Raw genomic sequence first — 20220 nt, forward strand, 5'->3', positions numbered from 1 at the left:
TTCTGTTAATGTTGAATTCTTTCCTGTCTTACTATTACTCTTTGCTTACTAATACCCATGAAAGACATTTATACATTTTCCTAAATAAAGTATCTTTTAAATTCTACTGAACACCTCAAGGAATTTTTATAAGAAATCAAATTCAAATTTTGAACGTTGCAGCTATATGCATGGTGGAAACCTACAGATTTGAAAATTAGTTATTTAGCTAAAAGTATATCTAAAATGATGAGTAAAAATTTTTTCAAGTCAACTCTGTGATCATTGTAAAAAAAAGTCAAATATAAATAGTGATAGGACAAATGAACCTACTTATAAAGCAGAAAGAGACTCACCTTGGAAAACAAACTAATGATGGCTTGGGAGAAGGGATAGTTAGGGAGATTGGGGTGCTCATGTACACACTGCTATATTTAAAATTAATAACCAAAGAGCACTTATTATATAGAACATGGAACTCTGCTTAATATTATGTGGCAGCCTGGATGGGAGGGGAGTTTGGGGGAAAAGGGATGCATGCATATGCATGGCTGAGTCCTTTCACTGTTCACCTGAAACTATCACAACATTCTTACTTGGCTATCAGTTCAGTTCAGTTCAGTTCAGTTGCTCAGTCATATCTGACTCTGACACCCCATGGACTGCAGCATGCCAGACTTCCCTGTCCATCACGAACTTCCAGAGCTTTCTCAAACTTATGTCCGTTAGTTCAGTGATGCCATCCAACCATCTCATCCTCTCTTGTCCCCTTTTTGTGCCTTCAATATTTCCCAGCATCAGGGTCTTTATCAATGAGTCAGTTCTTCACATCAGTCCTTCCAATGAATATTCACAACTGATTTCATTTCGGATTGACTGCTTGGATCTCCTTTCAGTCCAAAGGACTCTCAAGAGTCTTCTCCAACACCACAGTTCAAAAGCATCGATTCTTTGGTGCTCAGCTTTCTTTATAGTCCAACTCTTACATCCATAGATGACTACTGGAAAAACCATAGCTTTGACTAGATGGACTTTTGTTAGCAAAGTAATGTCTCTGCTTTTTTATATGCTGTCTAGGTTGGTAATAGCTTTTTTTTCCAAGGAGCAAGCATCTTTTAATTTCAAGGCTGCAATCACCATCTGCAGTGATTTTGGAGCTCCCCAAAATAAAGTCTCTCACTGTTTCCATTATTTCCCCATCTATTTGCCATGAAGTGATGGGACCGGATGCCATGATTTTAGTTATTTGAATGTTGAGTTTTAAACCAGCTTTTCACTCTCTTTCACTTTCACCAACAGGCTCTTTAGTTCTTTGCTTTCTGCCATAGGGTGGTGTCATCTACATATCTGAGGTTATTGATATTTCTCCCAGTAACACTGATTCCAGGCTGAATTCCATCTAGCTTGGCATTTAGCATGATGTACATTGCATATAAATTAAATAAACAGAGTGACAATATACATCCTTGATGTACTCCTTTCCTGATTTGGAACCAGTCTGTTGTTCCATATACAGTTCTCACTTGCTTCTTGACCTGTATATAGATTTTTCAGGAGTCAGGTAAGGTGGTCTGGTATTCCCATCTCTTTAAGAATTTTCCATAGCTTGTTGTGACCCACTCAGTCAAAAGCTTTGGCATAGTCAATAAAGTCAAAAGGCGTAGTCAACACTTGGCTATACCCCAATGCAAAATAAAAATTTTTCTAGAAAAGAAATACATATAATAGATTTGTCATACTCAATGTGGATAACTGCTTCTCCTTATGTCAGTTTGTTTTTCACTGTTTTTATCAATACATAAAAATTTAGAGTGCATACAAGTAGAGAAGACTTTTAAAGATCAGTGTAGTTGAGTCATCCACTATAGTCTAAATAAATGTAATTAGGTATGAAAACAAAGAATATTTGTTAAATGCAACCTTGTTTTTTTTTTATTTCTAAAATTTTTAGTGGATTTTAACAAACAGGATTTATTTTTACCCTATAGAAGTAAGGTGAGGTAAGGTGAAGTAGCTCAGTCGTGTCCGACTCTTTGCGACCCTGTGGACTGTAACCTACTACGCTTCTCAGTCCATGGGATTCTCCAGGCAAGAATACTGGAGTGGATTGCCATTTCCTTCTCCAGGGGATCATCCCAACCCAGGGATCAAACCCAGGTCTCCCACATTGGAGGCAGATGCTTTAATCTCTGAGCCACCAGGGAAGCCCTTACCCTATAGAAATGGGCACTATAATGCTGCAGACAGCACCAGATAATACCTGATGGATTTTATACCAAAGACACTTTTCCTTTATTAGTGGCCATAGTTTTAATATATTTTATGCAAATGTAGTGCTTGCTTAAGGTTTATAAAATATTCATTAAATGAATATTATTAAATTAATTAACATTAAATGAATATTAATTAAATTATAGTGTATAATGATCAATTTCATTCTCCGTGTTCATGCAAAAGTAATGGTGATGAATTAAATGAAATCACTTTCTTTAAGAAGCAAATCTATTTACTTGAACTCTTGTTTTACATGCACATATTTAACTTATATGCAGAGTACATCATGAGAAATGGTGGACTGGATGAAGCACAAGCTGGAATTGAAATTGCCGGGAGAAATATCAATAACCTTAGATACACAGATGACACCACATTTATGCAGAAAGCGAAGAAGAACTAAAGAACCTGTTGATGAAAGTGAAAGAGGAGAATGAAAAAGTTGGCTTAAAACTCAATGTTCAGAAAACTAAGATCATATCATCTGGTCAGATCGCTTCATGGCAAATAGATGGGGAAACAGTGAGAGACTTTTATTTTGGGGCTCTAAAATCACTGCAGCCTTGAATATTCTTGAAACAGCCTTGAAACACCCTGAATATTCATTGGAAGGACTGATGCTGAAGCTGAAATCCAATTCTATGTCTGCCTGACGCGAAGAGCTGACTCATTTTAAAAGACCCTGGGCTGGTGCACTGGGATGACCCAAGAGAGATGATATGGGGAGAGAGGTGGAGGGAGGTTCAGGATTGGGAACTCATGTACACCTGTGGCGGATTCATGTCAATGTATGGCAAAACCAATACAGTATTGTAAAGTAAAATATAAATAAATAAATAATGAAAAAAAAAAAAAGACCCTGATGTTGGGAAAGATTGAAGGTGTGAGAAGGGGACGAGAGAGGATGAGATGGTTGGATGGCATCACCGACTCAATGGACATGAGTCTGGGCAAGCTCTGGGAGTTGGTGATGGAAAGGAAAGCCTGGCGTCCTGCAGTCCATGGGGTTGCAAAAAATTGAACACGACTGAGTGACTGAACTAAACTGAACTGAACTGAATTGCTATATACAAACTTTGATCTCTCCATCAGATACACAGATGAGATCACCCTTATGGCATAAAGTGAAGAGGAACTAAACAGCTTCCTGATGAAAGTGAAAGCGAGAGTGAAAAAGCTGGCTTAAAGCTCCACATTCAAAAAATGCCATTCATGACATCTGGCCCCATCACTTCATGAAAAATAGATGGGGAAGCAGTTAGTAGTGACAGACTTTTCTTTCTTGGGCTCCAAAATCACTGCAGATAGTGACTGAAGCCATGAGATTAACAGATGCTTGCTCCTTGGAAGCAAAGCTATGACCAACCTAGACCGCCTATTAAAAAGCAGAGACATTACTTTGCCAACAAAGGTCTGTCTTGTCATTCCTACATTTTTTTCAGTTTACATTGCCACCAACAGTGCAAGAGTGTTCCCTTTTCTCCACACCCTTTCCAGCATTTGTGGTTTGTAGACTTTTTGATGAGGGCCATTCTGAGCAGTGTGAGGTGATGTCTCGTTTTAATTTTGATTTGCAGGTCTCTAATAATGAGCGATGTTGAGCATTTTTTCAAGTTTTTGTTAGCCATCTGTATGTCTTCTTTGGAGAAATGTCTGTTTAGGTCTTTTTCCCACTTTTTGATTGGGTTGCTATTTTTCTGTTATTGGGTTGTATGAGCTGTTTGTATATTTTGGAAATTAATCCTTTGTCAGTTGTTTCATTTTCTCATTCTTAGGGTTGTCTTTTTACATTGCTTATAGTTTCCTTTGCTGTGTTAAAGCTTTATATATACATACATCTATTTATTTATTTGTTTGTTTGTTTGTTTGTTTTAGTTGAAGGTTAATTATCAGGTCCCATTTGTTTAGTTTTGGTTTCCATTACTCTAGGAGGTGGTTCATAGAGGATCTTGCTTTGATTTATGTCATTGAGTGTTCTGTCTATGTTTTCCTTTAAGAGTTTTATAGTTTTTGGTCTTACATTTAGGTCTTTAATCCACTTTGAGTTTATCTTTGTGTGGTGTTAGGAAGTGTTCTAATTTCATTCTTTTACATGTAGCTGTCCAGTTTTCCCAGCACCATTTATTGAACAGAATGGCTGATTCTTGTCCCTGGGGATGGTCTTCCTCCCTATCTCCTATACAATGTCACGAACCTCCGTCCATAGTTCATCAGGCATTCTCTCTATCAGATCTAGTCCCTTAAATATATTTCTCACTTCCACTGTATAATCATAAGGAATTTGATTTAGGTCATACCTGAATGGTCTAGTGATTTTCCCCGCTGTCTTCAATTTAAGTCTGAAATTGGCAATAAGGAGTTCATGATCTGTGCTAAAGTCAGTTCCCACTCTTGTTTTTGCTGAGTGTATAGAGCTCTCCATCTTTGGCTGCAGAGAATATAATCAATCTGATTTTGGTGTTGACCATCTGGTGATGTCCATGTGTAGAGTCTTCTCTTGTGTTGTTGGAAGAGGGTGTTTGCTATGACCAGTGCATTCTCTTGGCAAAACTCTATTAGCCTTTGCCCTGCTTCATTCCATATTCCAAGAACAAATTTGTCTGTTACTCCAGGTGTTTCTTGACCTCCTACTTTTGCCTTCCAGTCCCCTATAATGAAAAGGACATCTTTTTGGAGTGTTGCTTTTCAATGGTCTTGTAGGACTTCATAGAAATGTTTTATTTCAGCTTCTTAGGCATTACTGGTTGGACATAGACTTGGATTACTGTGATACTGAATGGTTTGCCTTGTAAATGAACAGAGATCATTCTGACTTTTTTTGAGATTGCATGCAAGTACTACATTTTGAACTCTTTTGTTGACTATGATGGCTACTCCATTTCTTCTAAGGGATTCCTGCCCACACTAGTAGATGTAATGGTCATCTGAGTTAAATTCACCAATTCCAGTCCATCTTAGTTTGCTGATTCCTAGAATGTTGACGTTCACTCTTGCCATTTCCTGTTTGACCACTTCCAATTTGCTTGATTCATGGACCTAACATTGCAGGTTCCTATTGCTCTTTACAGAATCAGACCTTGCTTCTATCACCAGTCACATCCACAACTGGGTGTTGTTTTTGCTTTGGTTCTGTCCCTTCATTCCTTCTGGAGTTACTTCTCCACTGATCTCCAGTAGCATATTAGGCACCTACTGACCTGGGGAGTTCCTCTTTCAGTGTCCTATCTTTTTGCCTTTTCATAGTGTTCATGGGGTTCTCAAGGCAAGAATACTGAAGTGGTTTGCCATTCCCTTCTCCAGTGGGCCACAGTTTGTCAGAACTCTCCACCATGACCCGTGCATCTTGTGTGGCTCTACACGACATGGCTTAGTTTCACGTTTCACTGAGTTAGACAAGGCTGTTGTCCATGTAATTAGATTGTTTAGTTTTCTGTGATTGTGATTTCAGCCTGCCCTCTGATGCCCTCTCTCAGCACCTACCATCTTACTGGGGTTTCTCTTACTTGGACTTAGGGTATCTCCTCTCAGCTGCTCACTTTAAATCTTACTATATTTCTATTTCTTTATTTTTAAATTTTAATTTATATCGGAGTATAGTTGATTAACAATGTTGTTAGTTTTAGGTGTACAGCAAAGTGATTTGGCTATAGATATGCCTGTATCTATTCTTCTTCTTCTACTTTTTTTTTCATTTAAGTTTTTACAGAATATTGAGCAGCATTCCATATGCTATGCTGTAGTTCCTTGTTAGTTATCTATTTTAATATAGTAGAAGGTACATGTCAATCCCAATCTCCCAATCTATCCCTCAACCTATTTTTCCTCCCTGGTAAGCAACAGCTTGTTCTCTAAGTCCTAGAATCTATTGTTGTTTTATAAATAAATACATGTATATCATTTTGGGGGATTCCTTATATAAGAAACATCATATGATACTTGTCTTTTTCTGTCTAAATTTCTTCATTTAATATGATAATCTCCAAGTCCATTCATGTTGCTGCAAATGGCATTATTTCATTCTTTTTAAGGGCTGAATAATATTTCATTGTATATATCTACCATGTCCTCTTTATCTATTCATGTGTTGATAGACATTTAGCTTGCTTCCATACCTTGGCTATTGTAAACATCATTGTAATGAAGATTAGAGTTTCCTTTCAAACTATGTTTTTCTCTGGATGCATGCCAGGAGTGGAATTGCTGGATCATAAGGTAGCTTTTTTTAGTTTCTTAAGAAGACTCTATACTGTTTCCCATAAGGGCTGGACCAGTTTACATTCCCACCAGCAGTGTAGAAAGGCTTTGTTCCACATCTTATCCAGAATTTATTGTTTGTAGATAGACTGATGATGGCAGTTCAGATTAGTGTGAGGTGGTCATTCATTGCAGTTTTGATTTACATTTCTCCAATAATTAGTGATATTGAACATCTTTTCAAGTGCTTCTTATCCAGCCATATGTATTCTTTGGAGAAATATCTGTTTAGGTCTTCCACCCATTTTTTATTGTGTTGTTTATTTATTTTTAATATTGAGCAACATGAGCTGTTTGTAAAATTTGGAGACTGATATCTTGTTAGTTGTTTAATTTTTTCTCCCATTCTATTGCACTGGGTTTTGTTTCTGTGTTTGTTTATTTAGTTTTGTTTATGGTTTTCTTTGCTTTGCAAAAACTTTAATTTAAATATACACTATTTGTTTAGCCTTGTTTTTATTTCCACTACTCTAGGAGATAGCTTGGACAGAGTTGCTTTGATTTATGTCAAAGAGTGTTCTCCCTGTTTTCTTCTTTGAGTTTTGTAGTATCTGGCTTTATTTTCAGGTCTTTAATCCATTATGAGCTGATTTTTATGCATAATGTTAAAGAATATTCTAATTTAATTTTTCACAGGTAGCTGTCCAGTTTTCCCAACACAATTTATTGAAGAGACTGTATTTCCTTTATTGTATAGTCTTGCCTCACTTGTCATGGATTAATTGACCATAGGCACATGAGTTTATTTCTGGACTGTCTATCCTATTTCATTGATCTATATGTCTATTTTTGTGCCCATACCATATAGTTTTGATGACTGTAGCTTTGTAATATAGTCTGAAGTAAGGGAATCTGATTCCTCTGTCTCCATTTTTCTATTTCAAGATTGTTTAGATATTTGGTTCTTTTGTGTTTCCATACAAATTGTAATTTTTTTTAAATGCTATTTCTCGGAAAAATGTCACAGGTGATTTGATAGGGACTACATTGGATCTGTTGATCTGTTGTTTGCCTTGGGTAGAATTATCACTTTGACAATATTGATTCTTCCAGTAAAAGAACATATTGTACCTTTCCATCTGTTTCTGTCATGTTTCATTTCTTTCTTTAGTGCCTTACAATTTTCAGAGTAAAAGTTTATTTTCTTCTTAGGTAGGTTTAGTCCTAGGCATTTATTATTTTTGGTACAATGGAAAATGGGATTGTCTTTAATTTCTCTTTCGAATCTTTTGTTTTTAGTGTACAAAAATGCAATGCAAGAGATTTTTGTGTGTTAATTTTGTATCCTACAATGATACAAACTTCATTGATAATTTCTAGCAATTTTCTGGTAGTCTCCTTAGATTTTTCTATGTAGAGCACCATGCCATCTGCAAATAATCACAGTTTTTTTCTTCTTTTTTTCCAATTTAAATTCTTTTTTTTTTTTCTTCAAATGCTATGGCTAGGACTTTGAAAACTATATTGAATAAAGTGATGGAAGTGGATATATGTGTGCTGTTTTTGATATAGGAGTTTTTATTTTTTTCTTTCAGTTTTTCACCATTGAGTATGATGCTATCTGTAAATTTGATATAGATAGCCTCACTGAGTTTCCCTGGTAGCTCAGCTGGTAAAGAATCTACCTGCAATGAAGGAGACCCCAGTTGGATTCCTGGGCCAGGAAGATCCCTGGAGAAGGGATAGGCCACCCACTCCATAATTCTAAGGCTTCCTTGGTGCCTCAGATGATAAAGAAACCACCTGCAATGCAGTAGACCCTGCATTGGACTTCTGTTTGTTGGATGTTTTAAACCTTAGTTTAACTTTCAGTGCTTTTAATTGATCTGTTCATATTTTCTATTCCTTCTTGGTTCAGTCTTGGAAAGTTGTTCCTATCCAGAAATTTATTTCTTCCTTCTATGTTTTCCATTTTTGGGTGTAAAATTGTTGTAATAGTCTCTAATGATCCTTTGTATTTCTGTAATATCTGTTGTAACTTCTCTTTCGTTTCTAATTTTATTGATTTTAGTCTTCTCCATTTTTTTCCCCTTGATATATTTGGCTAAAGGTATCTCAATCTTGTTTAATTATTAAATGATTGAAATTTGACTTTACTTCTTCTAACATAGGAGCTTCCTTGGTAGCTCAGATGGTAAAGAATCCACCTGTAATGCAGAATAAACAGGTTTAATCCCTGGGTTGGAAAGAATAACTGGAGAAATGAATGACTATGCACTCCAGCATTCTTGCTTGGAGAATTCCATGAGCGGAGGAACCTGGAGAGCTGCAGTCCATGCCATCGCAAAGAGTCACAACTAACACTTTTCTAAATTTCTTTCAGTTCAGTTCAGTTCAGTTCAGTCGCTAGTCGTGTGCAACTTTTTGCCACCTCATGAATCATAGCACGTCAGGCCTCGCTGTCCATCACTATATCCCGGAGTTCACTCAAACTCATATCCATCAAGGTGGTGATGTCATCCAGCCATCTCATCCTCTGTCGTCCCCTTTTCCTTCTGCCCTCAATCCCTCCTAGCAACAGAGTCTTTTCCAATGAGTCAACCCTTCGCATGAGGTGGCCAAAGTACTGGTGTTTCAGCTTTAGCATCATTCTTTCCAAAGAACACCCAGGATTGATATCCTTTAGGATAAACTGGCTGTATCTCCTTGCAGTCCAATGAACTCTCAAGAGTCTTCTCCAACACCACAGTTCAAAAGCATCAATTCTTCGGTGCTCAGCTTTCTTCACAGTCCAACTCTCACGCCCATACATGACCACTGGAAAAACCATAGCCTTGACTAGACAGACTTTTGTTGGCAAAGTGATGTCTCTGCTTTACAATATACTACCTAGGTTGGTCATAACTTTCCTTCCAAGGAGTAAGCATCTTTTAATTTCATGGCTACAATCACCATCTGCAGTGATTTTGGAGCTCCCCAAAATAAAGCCTGACACTGTTTCCACTGTTTCCCCACATATTTGCCATGAAGTGGTGGGACCGGATCCCATGATCTTCGTTTTCTGAATGTTGAGCTTTAAGCCAACTTTTTCACTCTCCTCTTTCACTTTCATCAAGAGGCTTTTTAGCTCCTCTTCACTTTCTGCCATAAGGGTGGTGTCATCTGCATATCTGAGGTGATTGATATTTCTCCCGGCAATCTTGATTCCAGCTTGTGCTTCTTCCAGCCCAGCATTTTTCATTGTGTACTCTGCATATAAGTTAAATAAGCAGGGTGACAATATACAGCCTTGACGTACTCCTTTTCCTATTTGGAACCAGTCTGTTGTTCCATGTCCAGTTCTAACTGTTGCTTCCTGACCTGCATATAGGTTTCTCAAGAGGCAGGGCAGGTGGTCTGGTATTCCCATCTCTTTCAGAATTTTCCCCAGTTTATTGTGATCCACACAGTCAAAGGTTTTGGCATAGTCACTAAAGCAGAAATAGATGTTTTTCTGAAACTCTCTTGCTTTTTCAATGATCCAGCAGATGTTGACAATTTGATCTCTGCTTCCTCTGCCTTTTCTAAAACCAGCTTGAACATCTGGACGTTCACTGTTCACGTATTGCTGAAGCGTGGCTTGGAGAATTTTGAGCATTACTTTACTAGCATGTGAGATGAGTGTAATCATGTGGTAGTTTGAGCATTCTTTGGCATTGCCTTTCTTTGGTACTGGAATGAAAACAGACCTTTTCCAGTCCTGTGGTCACCGCTGAGTTTTTCAAATTTGCTGGCATATTGAGTGCAGCACTTTCACAGCATCCTCTTTCAGGATTTGAAAGAACTCAACTGGAATTCAATCACTTCTACTAGTTTTGTTCATAATGATGCTTTCTAAGGCCCACTTGACTTCACATTCCAGGATGTCTGGCACTAGGTGAGTGATCATACCATTGTGATTATCTTGGTCATGAAGATCTTTTTTGTACAGTTCTTCTGTGTATTCTTGCCACCTCTTCTTAATATCTTCTGCTTCTGTTAGGTCCACTGCCAGGAGCCAGCACAAGGAATCCCACCCATGGCAAAGGTCATGAGGGAGAGACCCGACAGGCAAAGTCGAGTCTATCTTGAGGGAACTTTTCTGGACCTACTCGAGCATCTACGCCCAAACCAGAATCTGTCTGCCTTACTATGTTATGCCTTTCACCCACTCCTCTGACATTAACAGGGGGCTTTCCCCCACCACCTTTTTCTGGAAAAAGTTAATTTAGAGCTTTTAGATAATAAGTCTCCTGGGCATAATAAGAGTGTTTCAATCCAAAAACCCCTCTGATGACTTTCTAACCTGACAGGTTTATCTGGACTCTTACAGCTAAGCATGTGATTGTTTACAGCCTCCTGATCACGAGAGGCACAGGAAGCTTAAAACATCGTAGGAATGTAGGGCCTTCCAAGGAGTCAAAATCATTAGAATAGGACTGATTAAGGGTTTCCTTGTTGAGTCAATACTTGCTGCCAAGTTTTCATATCTTGTATTTGTTGATATAGTTGGTATATAGAAAAAACAGGTAGTAGCCCTGGCATTAGCAACATTAGATCTTTGAGTTAAGTACTTTCTTTGTTATAACCCACTGCACCTTTGTTCTACAGGAATGTAGCTTTATTTAGTACTTTGAGGGTGATGCAGATTAAAGAAAAAACACTTCAAGGGAAAATGAGTTTTCTGGTTGATAGACATTTATCTAAGAAAAAAAGCCATAAAAATGTTAACAGGCCTCTTGGCCAGAAGATAATGTAAATCACCTAAGACCTTTTGTATACGGGAAGGTATGCAAAAAGAAAGCCTGGTCTCAGCAAGGGTCAGGACTGCTACCCCGGTATAACTCTGCATATTCCATTATTTCTTTATGTACAACTTGGGGTATATAAGCTGCCTTTGAAAATAAAGCTGTGTGTCTTGCACTGGTGCTTGGCTCCCCCATGTCATTCTTTTCATATTCTACTTTTTCAGGCTAAATTCCCATCTGGAGCATAAAGGCTTGCCGTATCTACTTATTTGCCTGGGTTTCTAAGACCCACGCGAGAGGGAGCCCAAGGTGGGGCACTCTCCGCTATTCAAGCAGGTGCCTGCAATCTACGTAAACAGTGCAAGCCCCTTGTCTCAGGGCTTTATTAGCTTTCTATGTAAACAAGGGAATACAGCCTCTTTTCTCCTCTATTTCTCCACTACACTATTCTTTCTTAATCTCTCTTTATATCTCTAAATAAATAAAGCTCTTCTCGGTGACACTGTTCCCGCTTCGAATTCCCTGAATCCACCAGGGCTAGACCCCGGCAGTCCATACGATTTCTGTCCTTTATGGAGTCCATCTTTGCATGAAATGTTCCCTTGATATCTCTAATTTTCTTGAAGAGATCTCTAGTCTTCCCCATTCTGTTGTTTTCCTCTATTTCTTTGCATTGATCACTGAAGAAGACTTTCTTATCCCTCCTTGCTGTTCTTTGGAACTCTGCATTCATATGCTTATATCTTTCCTTTTCTCCTTTGCTTTTCACTTCTCTTCTTTTCGCAGCTATTTGTAAGGCCTCACCAGACAGCCATTTTGCTTTTTTGCATTTCTTTTCCATGGAGATGGTCTTGATCCCTCTCTCCTATACAATGTTACAAAACTCCATCCATAGTTCATCAGGCACTCTATCTATCAGATCTAGTCCCTTAAATCTATTTCTTATTTCCACTGTATAATCATAAGGAATTTGATTTAGGTCATACCTGAATGGTCTAGCGGTTTTCCCTACTTTCTTCAATTTAAGTCTGAATTTGGCAATAAGGAGTTCATGATCTGAGCCACAGTCAGCTCCTGGTCTTGTTTTTGCTGACTGTATAGATCTTCTCCATCTTTGGCTACAAAGAATATAATCAATCTGTTTTTCAAGCTGCTAAAGCATCCAGTCACCATAACAGAAACCTGTTTTGTTGTAGGGGGAAGTTTGGCACATCCAGAGATTTTTTTCTCACTTCTTTAGTCACTGATAGACAGAGTTCATCACATCCATGTCTACATAGCCACTCTTCTGTTTATTAGAGCTTTTATGATGTTTATTACTGTGATTTATTTACATTGTAGTTCACCTCACTAAAAATTGATGATCCTACCTTACTTATCATTATCTCTTATAATTTAGCACACTGTGTGCAAGTGCTAGATGATTAAAATATTTTTGTTAAATGGGGAATAAATTGCATGGAGTGACTGTCTATAGTCATTATTGAGGAAATTAACCTTTGAAACTGTATCATTTACTACTTATACCCTAATGAAAAGATAAATCAGGGAGGAAAGAAACTGTAATTTTAGTTGATAACCTCTGAGTAAATTAATATTTGGCATGCTCATACTCAGCATGGAATTTAAGACCTTTATAAACAAGATGATAACACAATGGCTCATGACAGAAAGTAAACTGGAAACATCAAAACCAAATGATAAACAGAAAAGAGCTAATTTTCTAAGTGGGAGGCAGAGTGCCATCTGCACAGTACAGACATCTCTATCACACTGATTCTTTGCAAGTATATTCAGTTAGCCTTATAGTAGGTGTTAATGCCTCTAGTTATGGAAGGATTCAGTTTTTTCTTAAAGAATAACTGAGGTTGACATATTTGAAAAGAGGAATCTTACTTGTGATCTAAATAAGCCATATTTATCTATTTATTCATTAACATGGATTCATTCATTAAATATGGGTTTGCTCATTCACAGAATCATTTATTCAAATATGCTATGGTTTTTAAGAAAGTCAAAGGAATACGCAATATATTCCAAGAATTCAAAGTGATTATATACTCATATGCAAGAAAGACACCTGCAGACTAATACCTGGAGTAAGCCAGAATGTGTCAGTAATTGAATAAATGAATGAGCAGAGTGTGATAGGAGCATGAGGGAATGAGAGACTGATTCCAAACTGAAAAACAAGGTGAGATGCCAGGAAAGGACAGTAACAGACTAGATTTAAAGTAACAATTCAATTTCAAAAACAGATGATTTTTTTAAAAATCAGAGCGTAGTGTAAAAGTTGGATTATAGTTGATTCACAGAGAACTTTAAATCATTACATACCGTGTGGATTTCTTTTCTCATCCATCTAACTGTTGGCAAAGCACAGTGTCTAATCTGAAGTGGAACAGTTAATAATATAAGCTTCTGATTAGAATAGAATAATCTCCAACTGAAGCTAATTTACTTCTATTAAATTTTTGTGACTTTCTCAAATTCCAGTGATTTGAAACTAAGTGAAATATTTATTATTTTGAAGTCATTAATTTGACACTTAGCATTCTCAAATAGTTGAAAAAAGACCCTGATGCTGGGAAAGATTGAAGGCAGGAAGAGAAGGAATGACAGACGATGAGATGATTCGATGGCATCACTGAATCAGTCAACGTGAGTTTGAGCAAACTCTGGAGGATGGTGAAGGACAGGGAAGTCTGGCTTGCTGCAGTCCATGGGGTCACAAGAGGTGGATACAACTGAGTGAACAATTCTCAACTCCTCTCTATAGTTTGTCAGTATTGGAGATAAAAATTCTGGCAGAAAGCTAAAGGTTTAAAATTCTATCTAGCAAAGCCAAGAGATAACTTTTCCAAAATTCTAATTAAAATACTTATCAACAATGCAGGAAGCAGAGAAGCAATTACAAAACAGACAAATCCAAGGAGCAATCAAGCTAACTAGAGGAAGAAAAATCACTGACATTTTTGGACATAACTTGATGAAATCAACTATTCTGTGGTCTTAAAAATCAATAGAGAGAATTATGAAACTTCCTGCAATATCCCCTTGACTTAGATAATGGTTTGAACCAAACATGAAATTGTAAATGGATTATTCCACTTTCCTACTACTGTTTTCCTGAGATGGTCAAAAGTCCACTTTCCCATCACTTTTCCATCACCCTTAATAAAATCTGTGCACAGTTGCAACTCACAGAAAAGGACAGTATGTCAGGTACATGAAACGGACATAGACAGTTAAGTACTGTACCCTGGAAAGTAGAAACCAGAAAATTTAATAGCCTTAGAAATAAGACATGCTAGATACTGTGGATTATATAGTTACTCCTGTTCAGAAAACTAAGAGTGAGGCCTAAGACGTCTGATCAAATGGAGTCAGCTAGATCTACTCATTTGTGGATGAGTAAACAGAAAGGGAGTTTCTGAAAAATATTGTGGCATAAATGAAAGAAATATTATCACAATAACAAAGAGAAACATCAGGTCTATAAAAATCTTAAAATTCTGTGATTTTTGCTCCAAAAGAATATTCACAAATTCTTAAGAGTGTGCCAGACTACATTCTCTATAGAAAAATAGAAAGCTATAAAAACAGAAAAAATCTCTAAATAAAAGTAGTATACATGTTATATAAAGAATTGGATCTCAGTTTCTGGTATGGTGGTAGGAGATGCAATATAACAAACATAAAGTAATGCAGGTTACTTTAATTACAGACACCAAAACTAGTATATAGTAGGTTCTCATTAAATATCAATTTTATGTGCAATGACAACAGATTGATAAAAAAACAATAAGGGGTAATATTTTAAAATGCAAAGAAATTTATGTTTCAATAATGGACTTTAAATCCAAACTTAAGATGGTAACATCAGGTTTGATATTATTAAAACTTAACTCATTGTCATGGCAGGAAAAAGTGAACTTTTCCATGATTCAGAGGAAAAGGAAGTTGATAACAGTGATAAAATATTATAGTTTTTCCAGTAGTCATATATGGATCTGAGAGTTGGACCATAAAGAAAGTTGAGTGGTGAAGAATTTATGTTTTTGAACTGTGGTACTGGAGAAGACTCTTGAGAGTCCTTTGGACAACAAGGAGACCAAACCGATCAATCCTAAAGAAAATCAGTCCTGACTATTCTTTGAAAGGACTGATGTTGAAGCTAAAGCTCCAATGCTTTGGCCACCTGATGTGAAGAATGAACTCATTGGAAAAGACCCTGATGCTGGTAACAATTCAAAGCAGGAAGAGAAAGGGATGACAGAGGATGAGATGGTTGGATGGCAACACCGACTCAATGGACATCAGCTTGAGTAAGCTCTTGGTGTTGGGGATGGGTATGGAAGCCTGGTATACTGCCGTCCATGTGGTCACAAAGAGTCAGACACAATGAATGACTGAACTGAAGTGATGAATGCAATGGTAGATGGAGGTCATAGGACTTCCATCCAACTCATTTTTCTTGCTATTCTTCTTAGACAAATGGAGAATGAGCACATTGTGTGTAGTGTTGAATTTGATGCAATATATGGGTTCAATGACAGGTCAGAAGCCAGTTGTTTCTGGAACAGGTGTAGGGCAGGTAAAAACTTCTTTTTTCTCTCCACTCAACCTGTTAAGTGTGTACATTGGAGGTGGGGGGAATATATATATATATGGGGGGGTGGTATATTGGAAAATATAATTGAGTCAGAAGCCAGAAGTGCTTAGTCTGAGGAGGGTTTAACACCACACCAATAGTGTGGAAATAAAGAAATAACTGAAAAAAAAAAAAAAGGGAACCCAAATCAGACATTGGGAGATCCAGCCAGGAGAAACTTCCTGAACTGACAAATTCATGCTCAAGTATATGCTGTCACATGTTATACAGGAGAGAGTTCTTCCAGGAACCAATCTTGCCTAGAGAGGATCTTATTTCCAGAAAATGTTATTTCTATTAATTTAAATAAGTAACCTATATATTAGTTATGCTTTGAACCTACATAAGAGGTCTTCGTTTGCTACTAAGCATAGTTCACTAGGGCTTCCATGGTGGCTCAGATGGTAAGGATTCTGTCTGCAATGCAGGAGACCCAGATTCAAGGTTGGGAAGTTCCCCTGGAGAAGGGAATAGTAATCCACTCCATTATCCTTGCCTAGAGAATCCCATGGACTGAGGAGCCTGTTGGGCTACAGTCCATGGCGTCACAAAGAGTTGGGCACAACTGAGCAACTAACACTTCCATAGTTCATTAAGATGCTTTTATTCATATGATTTAAATAGAGATGAATGAAACCTGAAGAGTGAAATGGGAGTCATTGGAGAAAGAATTTCCATGGCCTCAGTTCGTGTACCTTATATGTCAGGTTGGGAGTCTCTGTTTGTGATGAGGGGAACTTGACACCGAGCATGATCCTCCAGGAACTTGCTGGGAACAGACCCTCCCATGCCCCCATCTCCTTTTTGTAGAAAACCATTAGCTTCCAAGGCCTCCTTAAGTTCTGAAGAACAAAGTTAATCTGAGAAGTGATAAAACACAGAAATAAAATAAACAAGTCAAACAAGAAAAAAAATAATAAGTGTTTATGGATAAAACTAACTCAAGGACCCTTAGATCCTCCTCAGAGACTATAGATAATATCCTGATCCATATCCTTGAGTTCTTTTTCAGGTACTAAAACCTCCACAAAGTGGAGGAAGTTAACAGCATGCTGGCTACCAGCACATAGACCCCAGAATAGTCAGAACCAGAACGTTGATGATTGAGATTTCTGAAACATCATCCTATTATCTCATATCAACAAATTAGAGAATTGTGCATGAACTGATGAGGCATTCTGTGACTCTTTCCTTCACACTGTCTTTAAAAATATTTTTCCTGGATTTGAGATTGATTCAAATCAAATAGTGCAATAGTACCAAAGAAATTCTCCTACATGGTGAAGAACCCCATGTCAGGCTTCTCAGCCTGGGAATCTGGCAAAGGAACTAGGATGCCCAGGGAATATGATTTTAAAAGTCAATGAGATTTGATTACAAGACTTACACAGGGTTGAGGGAAACAGAAACTCTACTCTTGGAGGGCACAAAGAAAATCTTGTGTGCACCAGGACCCAGAGTAAAGAAGTGACTTCACAGGAGACTGAACTAGACCTACCTGCTAGTGTTGGAGGGTCTCCTGTGGAGCTGTGGGTGAGGAGGGACAGGGGCACTGGCAGCAGCAGACCTGGGAGGTGCCCCTTGACATGAGTCCTCTTGGAATTGTCATTAACCCTACCATACACCCTGTAGAGTCAAGGACTAGGTCATTTCAAGCCAAGCAACTATCAGGGAGGGAGCACAGCCACACCCATTAACAGACAATCAGATTAAAGTTTTACTGAACACATCCCTGCCCATCAGAGCAAGACCCAGTTTTTCAAACCACCAGTCTGTGCCATCAGGAAGCTTACACAAGCTTCTTTGCCTCCATCCATCAGAAGTCAGACAGAAGAAACAAGGGGAGCTACCATCCTGCAGCCACTTGAATGAAAACCACATCATGAAAAGTTAATCAAAATGGAAAGGCCGAGGATTATGTCCCAGATGAAGAGACAAGCTAAAACCCCAGGGGGGAAAAAAAGCTAAATGAAAAGAAGATAGGTAGCCTTTGAGAAAAAGAATTCAGGATAATGATAATGAAGATGATCCAGGGTCTCCGGGGGAAAAAGAAGTTGGAGAAGATGAAATAAATGTTTACCAAATACCTAGAAGAACTAAAGAACAAAGAGATAAACAATACACTAGAAGGAATCAATACCAGAATAATTTAGGCAGAAGAATAGATAGATATGTGACTTGGAGGACAGAATGGTGGAAATCAATACCACAGAACAGCATATAGAAAAAACGATGAAAAACAAAATGAAGACAGCCTAAGAGACTTCTGGGACAACATTAAATGCACCAATGTACACATTATAGGGGTGCCAGAAGGAGAGAGAGAAAGAACCAAAGAAAATATTTGAAGAGATAATAGCTGAAAACTTCCCTAACATCGGAAGTAAAATAGCCAATCAAGTCTGGGAAGCGTGGAGAGTCCCAGGCAGGATAAAATCAAGAAGGAACATACTGAGACACACAGTAATCAATCTGACAAAAAATAAAAACAAAGATAAAATATTAAAAGCAACAGGAAAAAAAAAAGACAAATAACAAAAAATGAACTCCCATAAATTTGTCAGCTGATTTCTCAACAGAAACTCTATAAGTGAGAAGGGAATGGCATGTAACTTGGCATATATTTAAAGTGATAAAAGGGCAGTATCTATAACCAAAAGTGTTCTTTATCAAGCAAGACTGTTCTTCAGATTTGAAGGAGAAATCAAAAGGTTCAAATAAAAGCAGAAGTTAAGAAAATTCAGCACCACCATACCATCTGACAACAAATACCAGAGGAATTTCTCCAGATAAGAATCACAAAAGAAGGAAAAGATCTACAAAAAATAAACCCTGAATATTTAAGAAAATGAAAATAGGATCATAATATTGACAATTACCTTTAATGCAAATAGATTAAGTGCACCAGTGAAAAGACAGAGACCGAATGGATGGGTGAAAATTTGTCCATGTATATGCACTTTACTTACCACATCACTCTGCTTCAACCCCACAAAATGCATGTAATTATTTTATATTGTTAAGTTAGTCATGTTTCCATTATGGCATGCAATTTTAATTATCTTTTAGTTTTTGTCTGGCTACTGATTGTGAAAACTAATAAACAACTTTTACTATTGTGATTATGTAAGTATTATTCATTCCTGTACCATTATATCATAATAGGTCAACAGAACATAAAAGTATTCTAAACCATCATTTAAATCACTTAAACTATCATTTATCACTTAAATCATCATTTAATATAAAAATCAGTAATCACTTTTATTGTACTCCAGATGCAGATTACAATAATGTTGGAATTGTTTTTGAAAACTACAAATGCCCAGATATTCTTTTTTTTCTCCAGAACTCCAGATGTGATTCTAATGGGCAGCCATGTGGAAAAACAACTGGACTATATGATGATCTTTTACTTTGATCTGATTTATTTCACTTTTTCTACTTTATATTCTGTGTTCCCATTTCACTGTTTTCTAATTTCTCCATCTCTTTTTATTTTTATGCTTTTTCTCAAGCTTTTATCATGTGTAGTAGAAAAACTTTTGTGTGTGTGTGTATATATATATATATATATATATAATGCATAACATATTTTAGAAAACATGAATTTTTATCTAAAAATGTATGACATTTTGGTTATACTTGTTTGACTAAGTATGAATATAATGCTGTATTTCTAATTATATTCACTGAAAATTTTGATATAGTTCCATTGAATCTAGTATTCATTATTATTTCTAAAAGTCTAGAGAGTTTATTACCTGTGGAGGTGCATGCTAAGTTGCTTCAGTCGTGTCCAGCTTTTTGCAACACTGTAGCCTTCCAGGGTCCTCAGTCCATGGGTTCTCCAGCCAGTAATACTGGAGTGGGCTGCCATGCCTTCCTCAAAGGGAACTTCTTGACACAGAGATGGAACCCACATCTCTTATGTTTCCTATATTGGCAAGTGAGTTCGTTACCACTGTACACCTGGGAAGCCTGCTTATTACCTTTGTGATTCAAAAGAAAATTTGAATGAAGCTTGAAAAATCCAATCCAATTTTGAGAATATAGATACTACATTGTATAAAATTAGGAAATTGATATGTGATATATTGTTATTAACTAAAGTACAGAATTTGTTCAAATTTCATAAAAATTTATGCCAGTGTCAATGTTTTTTTCCATAACGTATCAAGAATCCACATTGTAAATACTTGCATTGAACAGCTTTTGCTGTGTGTGATGAATTCAGATAAATTCTCTTTTCATTTTTATTCTGTAACAAATGTTTTCTGAATTTCCTTGCTATGGTTTCTTAGATACACCCATTATTTAAAAGCAGATACTTAATTTTCAAATTGTTCAGTT

This window comes from Oryx dammah, unplaced genomic scaffold (genome assembly GCF_014754425.2).
Source record: "Oryx dammah isolate SB20612 unplaced genomic scaffold, SCBI_Odam_1.1 HiC_scaffold_22, whole genome shotgun sequence".
In the NCBI taxonomy this organism is placed as follows: Eukaryota; Metazoa; Chordata; class Mammalia; order Artiodactyla; family Bovidae; genus Oryx; species Oryx dammah.